Source organism: Phoxinus phoxinus, assembly GCF_949152265.1.
Source record: "Phoxinus phoxinus genome assembly, chromosome: 22".
NCBI lineage: Eukaryota > Metazoa > Chordata > Actinopteri > Cypriniformes > Leuciscidae > Phoxinus > Phoxinus phoxinus.
Genome location: NC_136897.1, coordinates 16,506,967 through 16,522,315, shown reverse-complemented (window position 1 = coordinate 16,522,315; position 15,349 = coordinate 16,506,967). Strand labels below are relative to the sequence as shown.

Genomic DNA, 15,349 nt, shown 5'->3' with positions numbered 1-15,349 from the left:
GATTTGGGAGTGAGTTAATCATTCATTTTAAGAGCACAATGGAAATTAGAAAGCCATCTGTTTTATTAAGAACCAGGTGGCAGGTTCCTGTTCCAGCTGGCCTTTGATATTAACGACTGTATTGGGCAGAATGGCTTGGAGGAGAGGGCAGAGAATGACATAAGACGTTCCACCACCATCACAGGGAGTATTTATTTCATTTAGATTGACGCAAATCCACTCCTAGTTACGCAAAACAGGAAGTTGGATCTTGTTTTGGTCTGTTGATTTTGGAATGGGAGGTGTGTCAGTTCATTCAGTATCATGTTGATGAAGTTGGCAGGTGACATTTTTTTTATGTTTGGTTTTGGTTGTTTGTAGTGGTGGCCTGTGTTTGGTTGACCCAGATTGAGTTATTTAGTCCCACGTGTTCTCCTAGTAGTAGTAGCCCAACTGCTTGCAATGCATACTAAAACTTATCAGGTATCATTTAGGGTACATTGGGCATGTGGTTAAAATAGTTGGGTTGAAGCCATAGCCTTGTGGTCAGTGCTCTGAAATAGGGTCCTGTATGGCTTTGGGCAACCCGAGTTCAAGTCTCAAGGTCCTTTTTCCACTTTTTCATCCTATTGCTACTTCATCCCATTTTCCTCTTTACAGTCCGATAAAATATAGGCAAAATTACACACATATATATGGCAGCATTTTTTTGTAATAATTCAAAAACGCAGCGTGTTATCTCATTAATGTCATTTAAATTAAATTAATTTATTAACAAATTATGTTTTTGAACAGTTATGGCTGCTTATTAGCCTATAAAATCAACATCAAATTCAAAAGTTGTTTTAACAATGCACAGATCATAACACAAAGTATTTTGCTTTAAAGGTACAATATGTAAGATTTTTGAATTAAAATATCCCAAAATCACAAGGCCAGTGTTATATATTTTGTTGAGTTGATTACTTACAATATCTCAAATGTTTCCAACTTTTTTTTAAATTGTGAGAAAACACGCCCGTTTCCTTTAACCGAGGAAATGGGGCGTGTGAGCAGGGGTGAGCTGGGAGTCGCCAGTCAGTGGCGTCATATCCGCGTTACCCTCGGTTTCCGCTAGGGCTGGGCGATATGACCAAAATCTCATATCACGATATAAGTCATCTCATATCCCGATAACGATATATATCACGATATAGTACCTTTTCTGTAAATTCAATCAATTAATAATTTATATATATAATTACTACATGGAAAATACTTTTAGCATATATCAAATAAAAGAAAAGTTGATATATATATTGAGTATATATTAAGTATATCCTCAAAAATGTTTTTTATATATATATATATATATATATATATATATTATATTCTCAAAAAAAAATGGGCAAATGTTTGATTAAGAATGTAGAAATATAAAATATGAACGAAATTTAAAACACTTTTCAAAAACAAATGTTTACAGGCCCAACATAAAATATTGCTAGCCTATATAAAATACCAAATGTAAAAATTCAATGGAAGATGTTTAAAATGTAGCAGAAATCAGGGCTCCGAACCTGTTCAATGAACGAAAACAAACAAACGAAATTTTGACAGGAGCATAACCAGAACCGGAAACCAAATTAAATTTAATCGTTCTGAACAGACCGTTTATATACTGTCTATGGAACAGACACGCTTATTTGAAATGGCCATTACCCAGTTAACAACGTTATTTTATCGTTCTGTTAACTATTTTAATTTGCCAGTCAAACAATCATGTATTCAAATAGTACAGACTGAGCAAATGTGATATTGACGCGCATAGCCTATCCAACGTGAGTGAAATGCCCATGCTCAGCTGTCAGTCATCATTGATAAGTCGCAATGGGAATGCGCTGGCGTTAGTTTTATATACTGTATGTCACCAACTGTCAAAAAATTAGGCCTACATTTCAGTGAAAATGAATAGCAGGTATATGCAACTTTTTGTTTTTTGAAACCAGCGAAAATGGCAGGATAGTGTAGAACATGGATCCACACAACGTCACATCACGCACTTAAAGCGCTTCTGTGAACGGAGAAAACAGAATAAAGCTAAATATATAAAACTAATATATAGGCCTATATGCGAAATATAGGCTATTTGCCTTAAATAATTACAGATTAACAAAACGAAAGGAAGCATTTTGCTGAGCTTCGGATCATGCGACAGGGTCCAAAGTTCACAAAAAGGAGAGATGTTAGAAAAGGGAATCGAGCTTGTTTTCTGTATTTTACGGCTTTACAGTTTTGAATCATTTTTTGCTTCTATCCGTATGACCATAAATTACGGAATAACGGATTCCTGTTCCTGTGATCGCGCCGACGCTTCACGGCACGCGCACACGTTATTGCATTGCTAACTTGACATAGCAGCATGTTCATTATCAAAATATAATAGTCAACCAAACATAAAGGAATTTTACCAAATCATGTTCAGGCTACGGTAGCCCCTCATTTAGGAACGAGCTCCTCGGTTTGTCCTGGCTGGTCCTGCTCGGAAACACCCGGTTCTATCACCCTTCACTCGCCATGTTATTCACGTTTCTGCCTGCATTCTCATGGCGGCGTGTAAGATTGCAGTCCTCCAAATGATGAAAAAAGTTTTGCCGTAAACAATGTTTTTTTGCGACACCACGATATGAACGATAGAGCATAATATGAATCGATAGACTTTTTATATCGTCCATCCGATATATATCGTCATATCGCACAGCCCTAGTTTCCGCTCGTACTGCGTGGAGTCCCGGACAAATGCGGAAGTTGTAGTTGTAGCGTCTATCAAGCAACAAACGTTAGCTTGTTTCGTGCAGTCGTTATGGAACACAATTATTCTTTACCGATTGCAGCTGGTTCTGTTGACAAAGACAAGTCCCATAAACGTACGCACGGGTCAATTTTATATATTCCAAATGTAGCATTCGGTAATAGTTATGTTTATGTAAGGAAAGTAATATTGCTTTAGGTTTGTGTTTAGTTTGACATTGTTTATCACGTCTGGTGTTTGTGGCCATGTAATAAATATAGCATGTGTTATACATAAAGATTAATCAGTCTTTTGGCAAATGATGTGGGTATGTATGTTCGAATGTACTTTTACAACAATTGTTTAGAACACGTAAAACTGCGCAGCTTTATCACAACAATGAATTCGATAAATACAGTAACATCTATGATAACCAATTTAGTATTAAACCTTCTTGCGGTTAATTCATTTTAATGAAATAAAAGCATGTCATTAAACGCAACATTTATAAAAATAGAACTTTACCTCATCCATGAACATGATTTTTCGATTCCCTTCTGACTGATTTACATCCACGGTGGAGTTAAAAACGACAGTTCCCATCATTCCACGTTCCTTCACATCGTCATCAAGCTACGCTGTTGTTGTTGTTTGGAATGGAAATCTTGCATATTGTACCTTTAATACATGGCCAGTCTTTAATTGTAGCTATGGCTCTGCATTATTACCTGACCCTTGGTTTTTAACAGATTTCTGCCCACCACAACCTCACATCATGATAAAATATACTTTATCTATCTATGCTTCTATCAAAGTGATTGTATTTTATTTGCACTTAGACCTAGGGCTGCTCGATTATGGTAAAAGTCATAATCACGTTTATTTTTGGTCTATTTTGACACGATTATTGGTGGTTGATCAAAGTCTTATTTCTAGGGCTGTAAATGATTAATCACGATTAATCGAATTCAAGATAAGTTTGTTTACATAATATATGTGTGTGTATTGTTTATAATTATTTTGTATACTGTATATAAATACACACACATGCATGTACTGTATATATTTAAGAAAAATATAAATGTTATTTATATATAAAATACTAGTTCTATTTATATATAATATAAATCATATACAAATATATATGCATTATATAAATGCAAATATTTCTCAAATATATACATGCATGTGTGTGTATTTATATATACAAAATAATTATACACAATACACACATTATGTAAACACAAACTTTTATTTTGGATTCGATTAAGCGTGATTAATCGTTTACAGCCCTACTTATTTCACGATATGAGTAATTTTAAATATCAGTGAAATTTCACAATCAATACTTCAGCAAAAACTAATAGGATAACTGATATAAGAAAAAGGCCCTTAAAATAATTACATAAGACAAGTAAACAACAGTCAGTAATACAATAAGAACAAAGAAACTAGGCTAATTACAAACAAAATGGACAAATAAATATAACAAAATAAAAATAAAATCAAGTATTTTAAGTTTTTCAGAAGATGTACCAATAGTATCATTAATGACAGACTGCAGCTGGTATATTAGGCATCTGTCACTTTAAGAGCTAATGCACAGATCCAATATACTGGTACACGTGTTTACCGTGTATGACTTAAGACATCGGCTAACCCACTGTGTTTACATTAATACTCTCCAAAAAGGCATTTTGACATTTTTGTGTGTACTCGTTTAGGCGTGTAGCCTATACAAAGCCCATTTGCTTATCCGCGTTTGGCTGTGGGTACAGAAAGCCTTCTGGTGAACAGTGTCTCTTTTGCAGCTTAATGCGCTAATAACAGTGTTTTATATCAAACACGTCCCGCAGTTTAGCAACAGTAGGCATTTACAACATGCACTAATTTGGCTGATTTGGATGTTAAGTTTGGGCTTTTAGGGAGGAATGAAAGTGCACTGCTGTGAATAAAAGGAAGGTACGCTACGCTACGTTTTAGGCCTACCTCGATTATCTTGTTTTCAAATTAATCACACAGCCCTACTTAGACCCATCAGTTTTTGAGTTAAAAGGCAGTCAACCAGACTTCGGGCAAAAAGTATGTCTCAAAGGTTAAAACAATCCATTTTTGTGGTTGGGCTCTTCACATTCACTGTCTGTGCTGCTATAGCAGCAGAGTAGAAATGTGGAGGTGTTCATTCACCCCGTTATAACATTTATTTGGCTGGGGTCTTTTTTTTTTTATGCTTCCCCAAAATGTTGCTGTGATCATAATCACAGGGCACTATACTGTAAGATCCAGCATTTGCTTTTTGCTTCAGCTTGGTGGGATATGTTGAAGGAAAGCCCTGTTGATCTTTCAGGGACACTGATGATGTCAGCATGCTGCATGCTGGCTTTCTGTCATCGTGCTGAATGATCTCTGTGCTCTCCGGTGACGGATCTGGCTCAGCCCCACATTCATCACCACACACGGCCTGGCTATTTGTAGCTGCAAAGGACCATTGCATACTTGTGAGAGGCAAGAAAAGAGTGTGGGACTGTGAAGCATGAGATTGCTGCTGATGGCAGTTTGGAGTTTATGATCCGAGTTATGGACACAGATATTCACCCTTCGTTACGATTTAGTGTTTGTGTCATGGTGCCTTTGATCTGTATGTTTGGGGGAAATTGAGTCATAGCTGACTTGCCTATTAGTAAAATAAGTTTGATCAGAGTAGCTGTCCAGTCCACTACTGAGCATAATTTTGCTAACAGTGCATTTCCTTATGTTTGAGAAAGTGGCGTGTATTTTTTTTCTGCACTCGTGCTTGTGACCCAGTTTAGCTGGAAATGAAAGCAATTCCTGATTTCAAATATCTAAATGTTCAGCTTGATCCACAGGTATCATCATTTTGTGTAATTTGATGCACACGGAATAAAAGAATCGTCTTGTTTTCAAGCCAAGGAATAATTAGCTTTGAGGACTCACTCACTGTGATGTTTAATTCATGAATGTGCAGGTTTAAACTTGTGAGGTATCTATAAAGTCTGCGTTCAAAGCCAGTTTCAGTTCTGTTCTGAATGCAAAATTCTTTCAATGCTCTGTCAGGAGACACGTTTGCAACAAAAGCCTTTAATGCTTCTTTTTCATTTTTATGCTAAACACATTCTATGTCTTTAGCATGTTGTGTGCAAGTACCAACACATCCTAAGTAAACTGGCTGGCATGGAGTTCCAAGATTTTTCAGAGAAAAACAGAACAAATCACTTCCGATGTTTTTGTATGTCTGATGTCTCTGATCCCTGCATCAGACATACAAGCCTAGGGTGCAACCTCTGATATATTTTGCTGATTAAGTTGAGGATTAAATGCCACATGGTGCCTGTTCTTAGGTGCTTTATTTTTCCTGTCCGTGGGATCAGTAACAGTCTGAGGTTCATATGAGTATCTCCTATCTAACTCTCTCTTAATCAAATTATGATATAATATCACTGCCGAATATCGATAGCTCCGATTCAGAAAGTAACTTTCATTGTGTTATGCTCCCTGTTTCAGTATAATAAAAATTTTTATGATTTGCACTGCAGTTTGTTTGTAGTTTTGATGAGATAGAAATTATTTCAGGGATCGTATGCATGCAACTCTGTTTTTAAACACAATTGTTAGTAATTTAATTCAGCCTTTCGTTTAAGTGAGCGGTATCTGTAAAGAACACCCATAAAGACAACAGGTGCAGTGTGCCCTGAGATCCTACCAGATTTGTTTTATTATTAGTGTAAAAAAAAGAAAGAAAAAAAGGCAAACTTTTATATGAGTTAACCCAAAGTCCATCCTGTGTCAGCCTGATTTAGGATGTGTGCCTGATTTTGAAGGAAATTCTGCATGGATGTTAGACGGTCTGTAGAATATATTACAGCTAGCTTAACATTTTATATGATGTGAAGACAAAAGTATTGTAACTCATAATTTGTCCTGCATTTAACCCATCCAAGTTAGTACACACACATTAGGAGCAGTGAGTAGACTTGAGTAATCCTTCGGGGTACAAGTCTGACTCTCTAACCATTAGGCCACTAATTGTTAATCTCAAGTAAAAAATATATAGCATTTCATTATGGCTGCCCCCTAACATGACTAAACCCAAAATGTGGGAACATTTCGAGAGATTAAAGTATGTCCGTGAAAACGTGGACAAACTCGTATTCCTTTCTCATTGCATGAGAAAGCTGAGATCAGAGGAAAAAAAAAATAGTGACCGTGAGCCAGGTAAAACCTAGCCTAATTTTAGGAGTGTAAAGGATTGTAGTTTGTGATCCATAAAGATCAGGCCTGATGATTATGCACACATGTGATTCGCTGATTGCAAAGTTTAACCATCATAGAGTGAACGTTTATCATTTGCACGCGACGCAAGAAAGTGGAATTTGCACGATTGTCAATTTAAACATTCAAGCGATTTTAAACCATTCCAGCTCGATAAGAGGCGAAAGAGAACTCAATTCGGTTCACATCTGTGTGCCCAGCCGCACCTTCAGAGAGGTGTGTTTTAGACTGCACTCGAACACATAATTTATTTATTTTTTCTGTCGTCTTTCGCATGAACGGACACGTACACAAAATTGTCAAACTAGCCATCTCTGCAAGTATTCTCGTAAATAGTCGATTATGTCTTAAATGAATGTAAACAGTTGAAAAACAAAATTGGATGTGTATTCGTGCATTAGGTCTTAATGTGACATCAGCTGCTGTTTGTGTCAATGTTAATCCAACAACTAAAAACAAAGATAGATCAATAACAAAAATTAATCTCTATATTACATTTATACAGTAAACACTATACAGTGTTTAACATTTAATTATTACTTTTCTGTACCCAAATTAATTGTAACTTTGTTATATGGTATTTATTTATTTATGATTGTAATTATTGTATTTGTTGTTTTTTCTGACTGTTCACTTTTTTAGTTTTAGCACTATGATGATTCAAAGCATTTTAGATGGTTTATTCTTATCATGTAGCCTAAATGCATTAATAGAGGCAGAGACAGAACACAGTGAGCACCGGGAGTCGGGAGAGTCTGTGTAAGAGTTTCAGTGACAGTACTACATTACATAGCCTAACTACTATAATGTTGAATATTATGTATAATAATGCAGTGGGGGAATATTTGCGGGTCCTGATGATGCAAATGTCTGATTTTACTGATTCTACTGCTGCAGCCTGCTGTACTTTCTGCATGTCTTGATTGACAGATTTTTCCATAATCAGCGCGGTATTTCATTCTTAAAATATACCTACCTTTTCCGTTTTGTCTGACTTGCTATTTTGTTTTCGGAATTGTCGTTGTGTTTTCTGACTTGTTTTGTTTTTGGCCATTGTATTAATCTGTTTTTGTTTTTTGGATTTCTTAATTTGTTTTCGTATGTTATTTGTTTTGCACTTCTCAGCCGCTGTACTTTATTCTATCTTTTGTCTAGGCCATGCCCTCTGAGCAATAGGACAAAGTCTTCTCTGTTGCATCAACATGCCCTGAATTATATTTCTAAAATTGAACTAGAATTATCAGTTTATTATAAATGGCTCAAAAAGAAATGCTAGTGACCTTCAAGTTATCATATCTTGCAGTTATGTAACTATGTTTGAATTCATCTTAAATTTTCTCCCCCTTGAGTTGCTTTTGTTTTGTACTTTCATACTTTCCAGTGTTACTTTTTAAGTGTTGAACATTCAGTGGTTTCCAATTTATTCCATCTAGCTTCTCACTTGCTTTTTGTATTAGGCCTATAAACACAATCAGGTCGGATTTAGGCCATTGAAGTCTGCTTCAGCTTGCTCTTCAACAATGTCACCAAAGGGATTCGGGTATGTACATGTCAAGAGACATGTTAGCTTGTTTACACAAGCACTTTGGAATGATCAGAAAACGCAATCTATGTCAGAAAGGCTGAAGGCAATGACATTTTTCTGCAAACCGAAGCTTGTGACGCATTGCTTAGTGTCCTTTACAACCTCTTAAACAAGGAAGTCATGTGATTCACCCTCATACTATTCCCCTTATACGATCTATTAATTGCATGTATTGGATTGACATTCATCTTCAAAAAAAAAAAACGACTGGCCATTATAGGGTATTATAATTGAGTCCTTTGACTGCTGAGCAGCTATTAGTAAAAGATCAATCTTTTTTGTTTTTTCAGATCTTCTGTTAACTCGTGTGTGTGCCTTTTTAAAGAGCTTTTTGCTCATTCATGATTTGTGGTTATAAACAGGCGGTCTTTTTTGCATGTTGGCAGGAAGAGGAAAGTAGCATGCTTGTTTTACTTATGATAAAGAAATGTGTGGCCAGGATTTGTAAATCACTGAAATTGACTTCTTCGTAGCTGTGATTCTCCATTTTTAACAGCTGTTAATCACAAACATTTATATCGCAATTAATCGTCAACCAAAATGTCATAATCATGAGAGACATTTTAATCATTCCTCAGCTGTTCTGGACATGTTGAAAAAAGGCTTGTCGCATTGCCCACCTAGGCGGTGTTCACACATCCGTATTGTGGCTTTGGTGAGGGTTGCTATTAGGGGTGGGCGATATGGCAAAAATATCATATCACGATTTTTTTCAGGAAAATCACGATTAACGATTTTATCACGATTCCTTTTCATGTTGGTTTTACTATTTTGCAAGTGACTGAGCATCACAGCCAAACAAATGTCCCTATTTTAAAAACAAAGCCTTAGGTAACAAAATATAAAATAAAAAAGAATGGCAGACATTTAGGCCAAAGTGGCGAAGATAAAAAATCTTTGTCATTTTCTTTGTTATTAAAAATTAAGAACAAAGATACACATACACAACTTAATATACAAATTAAATAAACAGTGCTTTATTTTTTCAGCTACAGGTGTATTTAACAGCATTGAAGAAAGTAATTAAATGAACAAATATGAAAAAAAACACAACATCGACTTCACTGTATAAATTGTACATTGATTCTTATTAAAGCTACTATTAAAGTTCTCAGTCAAGAGTGAGTGAGATGCTCTTTGTATTTTGTTGTTTTATTAACAGGGATAGTTCTCCAAAGATTTAAATTCTCTCAAGCCGTTTTAAACCCGAATAAGTCTCCCTCTTCTGTTGAAAATAAAAGTTATTTGGAGGAATGTGGGTAACCAAACAGTTGATGTACCCCAGTGACTTCCATAATAGTTTTTTCCTACTATGGTAATCAATGGGGACCAGCAAACGCCCGGTTAGCCACACTCCTCAAAATATCTTCTTTTGTGTTCAGCACAAGAAAGAAATTAATACAGGTTTGGAACAACATTAGAGAGTGAGTAAATAATGACAGAATTTTTATTTTTGGGTAACTGTCCCTTTAAGGACAAGCGGCAGCATGTTTACTATTAGGGCTACTGTCACTTTAAGATCTGCACGCAACGAGTCTACACGCATTTGACTGACAAGCAGATTTTTTCTTCATTTTTTCTATTGTTCTTTCACTTTAGACATAACCAACTTTGTTTATAAAAAACCTTGTGTGTATTTCACAGTATTAGCGCAATAAGACTCGAAAGATAACTTAGTTCAGTAACGGGCGCTGTTAGACAGGCTTTTAGTGCATGTGCGCGCGTCGGGTGTTTGCGCTCAGTTAGAACAGCGCATCAGCAGCGAACGACATGTTTAACCGACAAGGCTTTAAAGCACATGCAAATAATTCATTTTTATGAACTACAGTGTCCCGTTCCTCTGCATTTCATGTGGATATACGTCGCGCTGTACAGTATGTTGAGACGGAGGCGCCAGAAATGCAAACTGATAAAATGGACGATCCTACGATATTTCTTCAAAAGCAGATCGTGGAGACATTTTAATCGTCCACGATCAAAAATCGTAATATCGCACACCCCTAGTTGCTATGACATTCTGTAGCTTTAAGTAGGTTGTGGATGAGACACCTGGTATTTTTGCATTTGGTGTTCATGTATGAAAGTGGCTGTGGCTGACATGGTTACAAATGGCTGTACTTCTGTCTATGAATTTTTTTTTTCAACCCTTGAACCTCACCTGTGGGTAAACTGGCAAATAAATAGCTTAAATTTTAAACGTAGTGACTTTTTTTGTATTGTGCTTGCTGCTGACAGACGTTTAAAATTCTACGATTATGTAATACATTTTAGGTTGGAACATAGCATGAATTAGAAACTATTGTGGTATGACCAAATGTCATGACCGTGGCCATTTTTTAAAGGGGTGGTAAAGTATGATTTCACTTTTCTAACTTTAGTTAGTGTGTAGTGTTGTTGTTGTTTGAGCATAAACAACATCTGCAAAGTTACAACACTCAAAGTTCAAAGCAAAGGAAGATATTTGCTTTTAAAGAAAAGGACTATAACAAATGGCTGGTAGGGACTACACGACATTCCTCACGGGTTAGTGACATCAGTAAGCCTAAAATGTACATAAACCCCGCCCCCGCGAAAACGCAGTCCATGTTGAGAAGAGGAAAAGTTGTATAAGAGGACATTTGTGAGTCAGCTCAAACTTTAGCATCCATCTTTTCACATGCAATAGCTAGAAAGTCACTCTGTGTGCATCTCACAACAGTTCCTATGCGAGCGATTTATAGATTACCATGACAGAATATCCTAATTGAAGATAGTTAACTCCACATCAGCAACATAAATTCATCAACCAACCATTCATTCAGAGACGTCCTGTTGCATTCTACATGTTGTCACTTCTTTGAGTCTCTCCATCTTTGTCTGACTCAGTTTTAACATTAAAGACAGAGTCAGAGACAGAGTTTTGCGTGAGCCGGTAATCGCAGCTGCTAACACACATGAGCTCTTGAAACCCCGCCCTCTGCAGCAGCTCATTTGCATTTAAAGGGCCAGGCACAAAACGGTGCGTTTTTGCAAACCCTCAAAAAGTGACAACTTTAACATGCTATATAAAAATATCTGTGGGGGTATTTTGTGCTACAACTTCACACACACACACACACACACACACACACACACACACACACACACACACACACACACACACACACACACACTCTAAGGGGCATCAGAGATTTATTTTACATCTTGTGAAAATGGCATTTTACCACCCCTTTAACATTTAGACCTTGTTTTGTGGTAAGGGAAACCGTTACTCGCGCGCTGTGTATGCTGCTTCTTTTCCTTCCATATTATAGTAGTCACCCTGATTTAAGTGACAGTTTGTGTTTTGTAGGCTTTCTGTTAGATCAGAAAGATCTCACCTCTCCACCCACTAGATCTCACATGTCCCACAGACACCAGACCAGCTTGACTGCACAAAAGCGTTCTCCTTTTATTTTAGTAAAGATAGAAGGTTTTTACTCTGGAAACCCAGCTTAATGAATATGAAATCAGCTTATTAGACTTTGACAGGAGCAATCCCATGTGTGGATCTTATAATGGAGTTAATTGACCACATCCACTAAGGAGTTTCCCATCTCTCAACCAGTGAGACAGGTGGAAAACCCCTAAGGGAAAACAGATGACTTAGCCAAGCAAGCAGAGTCATGACTGCTGATAGGATCATTATCATTAGCTCAGTGAAGGTGATTTACACTGAAATGTCATCTGATAACACAGGGAAATTACATCAGTGGAGTGGCAGATTTGGTGGCAGTTTTTCAGATCGCTTTTATGAGAAGTGGGAATCAAATGGGCCAGTGTAGCGACTAGCGAGCTATAATGTCTCAACACATAACTGCACAGTCAACTGGAGGAAGTGGGGGAAGGATGTTTGGCGGACTTGAAGAAGTGAAACTTCTAACCGTTGAATGCATTATTTTACATGCAAGGACACCTGGTGGAGAAATTTTGTAGCGGGAAGACAATGGTACTTCGAAGTGATATTTGTCTTCCTTTTTGTGCAAATTATGGCATTTCATTCAAACTTGACTGTAAACTACAGGCTGGGTTTCTGAAATTGCTCCCTGTTACTTCCTAGCTCACAATTTAATATATGAGCCATTTCATGCTGTAAAACCCGGTTAAAGTCGGCATGAAATGTAAAAAAAATTTCTAAATGCAACATGCATTGATCTTATTGTCTTTTTAATTTTTTTAATTCAGTCGAAAGGTCCGTGTTCTGTTTAAATTCTCAACTGGTCAAACTTCTAAGGTCAGAGTTCACTAAACTAAATACACAGCGGAAGACGAAACTTCCTGTGTGCTTCTGTTTCCGGTCTCCAGTGTTTGTATGCTTGTAAATGGAAGTCAATGGAGAGCTCTGTGACTGCGCTTTAACTTTGTGTTAATGTTCAACTTTTAGATGACATATTACAGAGTGGTGTTGTTAGTGAATCCCAGTGTTGTCTGATTTTAATATTCCCTAATTACTATTTATTTTATTTTATTTAGGATAAATGTAATGTGAAGGCCTCTGGTCAATAGCTGCGTTTTACCCAAATAATCTCTTTATAATTGTATCGCGGTGGCTTTCTCCGGTTCTGAACGTAATAACTAGGCCCTTTGCATGCGCTGAAGTTTTGTTTTGAATATGAGAATCGTAAAGCATCTTTAGGGTAGGGCTGTGCGATTATAGCTAAAAAAATTATCATTATTATAATTATTATTATATTAAATAATATACTAATATTAAATTATTATACTGTCAAATACACACAAGGTTTACATAAACAAAGTAGGTTATGTCTAAAGTGAAAGAACAATAGAAAAAATTAAGAAAAAATCTGCTTGTCAAATGTGTGTATATTAGATTAGTTGCGTGCAGATCTTAAAGAGACAATAGCCCTAATAGTAAACATGCAGCCGCTTGTCCTTAAAGGGATAGTTACACAAAAATAAAAATCTTGTCATTTATTTACTTGTTGTTATGTTGTTCCATACCTGTATTAATTTCTTTCTTGTGCTGAACACAAAAGAAGATATTTTGAGGAGTGTGGCTAACCGGGCGGTTGCTGGTCCCCATTGACCATAGTAGGAAAAAACAATTGTGGAAGTCACTGGGGTACATTAACTGTTTGGTTACCCACATTCTTCCAAATAACTTTTATTTTCCACAGAAGAGGGAGACTTATTCGGGTTTGAAACGGCTTGAGAGAGTAAATGATGACAATTTAAATTTTTGGGAGAACTATCCCTGTTAATAAAACAACAAAGTACAAAGAGCAAATCACTCACTCTTGACTGAGAACTTTAATAGCTTTAAGAATCAATGTACAATTTATACAGTGAAGTCTATTTTGTTTTATTTTCATATTTGTTCATTTAATTACTTTCTTCAATGCTGTTAAATCACAATAAAAATCACATAATAGCCCTGTCTGAGAATGATGTCACATTTTTTCAATGATACAAGATCAAGAACAGTGATGTTTGATGGTGGAAAGACTGTGAACACCCAAATGATGTGCTGCGCTTTGACAATAACATTCTGACAAATAATTACAGACTCCTATGAAACAAAAGGATCAGGCTTGGCCTTTTCTACCAAGCTTATCAAAACTTTACTTAATGAAAAGCACCACTTATTTTGTTTCTCCATTGTAATCTCAGCTATTAAACCCATTTTACTTCACAGCAGCTGTTTGCGCATAGTTGGTTGCTTGGTAACAGACCTGAGAGTTGATTACCAAACTCGATGGAGGGGTTTAAGATTTCCTAACTACAGATAAGATGAGATTTTGTAAGATAGGATAAGAATCCTAAATCAACATAAGATTTGCTTCTTGTAATACAAATTTGTGAAAAATCCTTATTTTTTAAAAGACTTGAGATAGAAAGTCCCCAGAAGAGCATGTATTGTGTATCCATTCTTATTAACTATAAAGTTATTGGCCCTCGTATAATGACATTTAGTTCAATATGGCCCTTGACCTACAGTTGTCAATTAAAAAAAGATTGGCACACCATATTTTAGGGGATTAGTACATTTAGATAAAGATGCTGCTCTCAGAACATTGTGACAATCTTGTGAATAAGTAATTTCAGATACAGTTCTTTTCTAGCAAGTTCATTTGTTATCCATTTCCTGTGGTGTGACTAAGTGCTGCTGTGGGTTTCCAGATGACTTGTTGTTTTGGCAGCAAGGGAGTGAACTCCAGACAAATTCTGGCCCTAAACTGTCACAGGAAGACAAGGAAGGTGTAACGCATGAGAGCTGCAGTGACAGTAAGTGTTACAAGCTGGTGGACGTGTTCTGGAATGGGATGAGAATGAATCTGATAACAGGAAAATATGAGGATGTAATAATGTCTTTGTTATTATAGGCCATGACATAGACAAAGCTCCTTTTGAGCTAAGTCAGAGGGGTCGCTGGCAGATGTCTTTAATCAGATCAAGATACTTTGACACAAACATGTTTACTCTGACATGTGGCTGGCCAGTCATCACAATGAGCAATAGTCTACACACACACACACACACACACACACACACACGCATTCCCCAAACACATCCTCAGGGACAAAGAGCATTTAATACTAAAGTAGCTTACAGGCTGTTGTCTCCTCAGTTCCTAAACAGAAGCAGGTGGAAGATGCTGGCCCTCCATCTCCAGCCCTCCCTTCCCATCCTCTAGAAACCCCTCACCCCACTCTTTTGTGTGCTTGCGGAGGGGATCTTTTGTACTG

At 36.7% G+C, this 15,349-nt stretch overlaps 1 protein-coding gene across 1 annotated transcript in view; it reads left to right on the top strand.

Annotated features, from left to right (window-relative positions):
• Positions 1–15,349, top strand: part of mapkapk2a (MAPK activated protein kinase 2a) — a 35,174-nt gene that overhangs the window by 953 nt on the left and 18,872 nt on the right. The window lies entirely within an intron of this gene.